Raw genomic sequence first — 5,839 nt, 5'->3', positions numbered from 1 at the left:
AAGAGGTTGTTGTTGTTGTTGTTCTGGTTGTTGTTGTCATGATATCCTTGGCTGGTTTGTGTGGTTGTGTCGCCAAGTAAAAGTTAACTTAAGCAGCTGCCAAGTGACTTGAAAGCACTTGAGCGCATCCTTAAGCAGGATATCAACTGGCAAAAGCGGCGCTGCGAAACGAGCAACAGCTCTCTTCTTCTCCCTCTCTCTCTCACTCGCTTTTCTCTCTCTCTCTCTCTCTGTCTCAAACTCTTTCTTGATGCCTTGCAAATCTCAGCCAATGTCAAAGAGGCAACACAACAAATACACACCGAACGACAACGCAGAATGTCGCCCAGAATGTGTCCGCATCCTGGACACACACCCGCAACGCTCTCCTCCCCTCCTCCCCCCTCCCCCCGTTGAACTGGTCGCGACCGCGTTGGCAGCACGTTGTGGCCTTTTATTAGATACGTGCTGTATCTCTGTTTACCAACTTTGATGGTGTTAATGCCTTTTGTTCTTCTTGTTGCCACCGATATACATCTATGTCAACCAGACACACACACACACACACACACCGCCACCTCTTCTTGCTCCTCCTCGTTAAAAGTGCAGCGTATGTGCTTTTTTGTTGTTGCTAAAGAAAGAGCTGAGCAACCTTGACTTCAAGCACTTCAAGCACACACACTTTAATGTGCAGCTTTAATTTTGTTGGCCTATTTATGGCCAACTGAAAACTGACTTCGCAACATTGTTGCAAAAATGTAATTAAAACGGCAATTGCACAAAATGGGCGACGACGATTGTCCAACGACCACAGCAATAGCAACAGCAACAGCAACTAGAGATAGTTGGAATAATGTCAGAAGAGGAGGGGGGAAGGGAAAGGGAAAGGACGTGCAGCAGCAGAAACTCTGTCGTATGCAACAAGAATTGTTTTCGGACTCCAATTGGAGGTCAAGTGCCAGGGGCGTAGATTTCAACGGGGAGCGGCAAGGTGCAAAAATATAATAGAAAAAGTAAATATAAAATAAGATATATAAAATATAAAATACAAAAGAAATTTAAATATAAAATATGAACGAAATAGATTATAAAATATAACCAATTAAGGAAAATATAATAGAAAAAGTAAATATAAAATAAGATATATAAAATATAAAATACAGAAGAAATTTAAATATAAAATATGAACGAAATAGATTATAAAATATAACCAATTCAGGAAAATATAATAGAAAAAATAAATATAAAATAAGATATATAAAATAGTATAAAATACAACAAAATTGAATATAAAATATAAACGAAATAGATTATTAAATATAACCAATTAAGGAAAAGCGTAAATTGAATAGAAGAGTTGCTATTTATCTTATATTTATTATTATTATTTATTTTTAATGTATTCTTAATTTACATTTTATTTAGTTTGCAAAGACAGTTCAAGAAATACATAGAACATAAACTAATGCAAGAGCATTAATAATAATTTTAAATCTGATTGAATAGATCTTACAGATTGAGAAGATAAAGAGGGAGATAAGAGTGAGAAAGAGAGATAGAAAGAGAAAGATTTGTAGTCAAAGAAAAATGAAGATATATCAAATTTGATTTGCTTTTTCTTTTTTGTTTTTGTTTTTGTAAAACAAAGTATCTGTTGATTGAAAAGCTGCTAATAATAATTTCTATAATAAAGGTGTATTATGAGAAGACTACTAAAAACCATACTTACAATTAAATTAAAAACCAAATTTCAATTATCGAAATATTTGAAACTATGCAACTTCATTTTTACATCTCAATTGCGAAGCAATAAACAAAAATTGTATTAATTAGAAACAGTTTCAAGTAGCAAGCATTTTAAGTAAAGGGTTTATTACTGTCAAATGTTGAGTGCAACTTTTTAATTGGATTGAAATATAATTTCGTATTTGGTTTTATTTATTTCGTTGTTTAAATATGTATATTTGACATTCGTAATACAACATCATTTAATCGAAAACGAATTTGAAACAGTGACAAATGAGAGTAATGAAAAGTAAAGGGTCTATTGCAGTCAAAACTCAAATGTGATTTTCTTAGCAGTTTTGAATTTATTTCGTTGTTTAAATATGTGATGTTTGACATCCGTAATACAATTTCATTTAATCGAAAACGAATTTGAAACAGTGACAAATGTGAGCAATGAAAAGTAAAGGGTCTATGGCAGTCAAAACTCAAATGTGATTTTCTTAGCAGTTTTGAATTTATTTTATCATTTTGGTTGAATATAATTTAGTAGATTGGTTATAACAAATTTTATTCAAATTTACAAGTACTTTAGTATTAAGAATTATTTTTACAATTTATATGTTAACTAATAATTATTAAATTAGTTTTTCTTTGAATTCTTTTGAGCAATTTATGTGATTTTCATTAAGGTAGACAATATTTTGAGTTTTAAGAGTGCCACAAATTTGAGAGCAATTTATCTAAAAGAAGTAAAATAGTAAAGATAATTAAAAGAAGTCAAGTAGTATATACTTGATACTATAAAATATATTTAGTTAAAATTGAGCGAAAGAAACTGAGGTCTGTGACCCTCCAACGATAGGAGTGAGACTATAAAGATTTTGGTTTGCTCTGAAGGACTTTCCTCTGTAACTACGCCATTGTAGTGGTAACCACAAGGACAGCACGGCAGAGGAAGCTAGCGACAAGGGATAGGAGGAGGGGGATGAAGGGATGAAGGGATGTTGGAACTGCAGCAAGCGACAATCGCTGAAACCGGAAATGCGCAAAAACTAACGGATAATGGAAAATGGCGTTTGGGTAACGTTGACTGCGAATGCTAGAAAGAGCTGAAGAGTATGATGAGGAGGTGGGCGGTGGGGGGGAAAGAGGGGACAAGGATGCACACATAAACTGGGAAAATAACGCTAAATGTCATGGTTATGTTTACATGCGGTGAGCATAGCGAATGAGGCGGAAGCGAGCGTTAAAAACATTCCAAGCGCGCATCGCGGGGCCAGTTGCAATTAAACCAAATTAATGCAAAATTCATGTCGTAGATGGGGCAACAGATGGTGGAAGGGGGGGAAGGGGGGAAAGGGGAAGCTGGTCAGCGATAAGCTGATGAAGCGAAACGCTGACAGCAATCAGCAAAGCTGTAAATTAACCAAAAACACGCATAGAGAGGGGCTCGGCACAGAGAGGAAGAAAGAGCATATGTCTGTGTGTGTGTTGCAGCTGTGTTGTGGCATGTGGCACGATGCAAATGACATGCTGAAGCAGAACAGGCAATGCTGTGCCACATATGCAAATGCACGTTTTTGCCAGCGGCTCTTGCAATTGATCAGTTCAGCGTTCAAGTTTTGACTTTTGCCAGCAAACTTGTAGAAATTGCCATAGACACTAAACACTCAACAGGTAGAGAGAGATAGAAAGAGAGAGAAAGAGACAGAGAGATAGAGAGGGAAGAAGCATAAGGAGTCACAATTGCCAAAGTAATCCCAATGTCGTGGCACGTTGTGGTAATTAAATTATGTGCAAAGAGCAGCGGGTGGCAACAACAACAAAACAACAACAACTTCAGCAACAGCAAGAAACATTGTGTGAAAAACGCAGCAGGTAACAACAGCAGCTGGAAAATGTTGCCCAGCTGAAGTATCCAGCATTACAACTTATTGAGAATCGTATAGAAGAGCGCAAGAAAAGATAGTTTACGGAAAATAAGTAAGAAAGCTACAGTCGAGTATACTCGACTGTGAGATACCCGCTAACCATTTTGAATAAAAGAAATATATTTTGCGGTATTTTTCTTAAAATATACCGAATATACTGCAAAAATACTAAAAATATACCAAATGGTATATGTGGTATATCGATATAGTACCGCATTTAAAATATACCATAGATGACACAATATACCAGATTGTTAGCCAAAGCAACTAAGACCCCTAGTAAGTAGGCGTTTTTGCCCATACAAAAGTATTTCTTTAATAACTTCCACAATTTTCTGATCACAACCAAATTCTCAGGAATCGTAACTACTATACTAATTATTGTATATACCAAAATTCGCAACTTTGGCTTTAAAATTACGCTTGTTATTCGACTTTTTTGATTTGCAGGGGCGGAAGTGGGCGTGGCAAAAATTTGAAACAAACTTGATCTGCGTGCAAACATAACAAATGCTGTCGAAAAAAATTATAGCTCTATCTCTTATAGTCTCTGAGATCTAGGTGTTCATACGGACGGACGGACAGACGGGCATGGCTAGATCGTCTCGGCTGTTGACGCTGATCAAAAATATATATACTTTATAGGGTCGGAGATGCCTCCTTCTACCTGTTACATACATTTCCTGCCGGCACAAAGTTACAATACCCTTCTACCCTATGGGTAGCGGGTATAAAAAGTCAAGTAAGTATAAGATTATAAGTTTTTTTGTAAATATGTTTTCGTTTATTATGTTGCTTCAACATTAATATTCTTAAGATTTCTATAATTGTTTTCTTACTTTCAAAAAACCTAATAAAACGCCATTAGGAGTAAGATTCTCTTCTTCCAAATTCAAATATAATCTTTAAACTTTCGCTCAAGCCCAAGTGAGAAAGCAGTAATATTTTATATGATATACCAAACAAAAAAACCAACAAAATATTGAATATATACTCGTATTAATACGTATTTGAATAATATGTTATATAATATACCAAAGAAAGATCCAACATAAACTAATGCAAGAACTTTAATAATTGTAAAATATGTTTATTAGATCCTAACAAGTATAGTACATTTGTAATTTTAATATATGACTACGATATTTTAATAATTTTCAATAAGAGTAAAACAGTCATAAAGCATTAAATACCAGAAAACTACTCAAATATACCAAATAATTTATTTAGTATTTCGATATATTAATATTTCACCGAAATGTGTAAAGGAAAATCTTGATTATCGATAGCTTCAAGTGCAGTGTTTAATTTGATTACAAATATTTTGTTTCTCTGCAATTGTGTTGCAATTATTTACAATCATTTCCCAAAGAGCTCAATTTCAAATAAAATAACAAAAGACTAAATGCAGGGCAAAGTGCAAAAGACTATGGACGATTTCTGACGATGCCCAACTTCGTCTGCAGTTTGCATAAGACGAGTGAGTGCCTAATATTTATTTATTTGCCATTTTATGGCATCTACCATTGTTATTGTTATGCCCCATCCCCCTTCCCCCTGTATCTGCCACATGAGCTGCCACATTTGGTTGTATTTTCATTTCTGTATTCTTTTTTTCCCTCTCTCTCTCTTCTGTGTCAAAAAAGGACTTGCCAATTTGCCAGACTTTTAATTAGTTTGTGCAAAAGGCCACAACACACACACACATGTACAAAAAAAAAATAATAAATAAATAAATATGTAAATAAATGCTGGGAATATCAACAAAAGAATTCAATTATGCATGCCTAATTGCATTTGGGACACCTCACAGTTTGCCTCTCGTTTCTTACCCCTCCTTTCTTCGACTCCTTTTGCTAATTTAACTTTAAATTCCTCGGCTTGTGGTCGGCTCCTTGGCTAATTCAATAAATGACCTAAGCTCCAGCACAATCTTATTGAAGTTTGCATACTCTTTCTAATATTGTATAAGGTATCTAAATACCAAATATTGCATTTGGTATATTTGAGTAGTTTTATGGTATTTATCAATAATACAGTTTTCTGGTTGTTTTGCTGTTTTCATTTTATTGGAAAACATTTTAGTTCTCTTATTAAAAATAATTAAACAACAATATTCTCTTTTATTCGACATTTTAAGTAATCATAGTTTGTCATTTCTATTATCAATTCACTTAATAATTTAATTAAGTCTAGTTTTG

This window comes from Drosophila nasuta, chromosome X, assembly GCF_023558535.2.
Source record: "Drosophila nasuta strain 15112-1781.00 chromosome X, ASM2355853v1, whole genome shotgun sequence".
Lineage (NCBI taxonomy): Eukaryota > Metazoa > Arthropoda > Insecta > Diptera > Drosophilidae > Drosophila > Drosophila nasuta.
Note: the sequence above shows the minus strand (reverse complement) of the source record.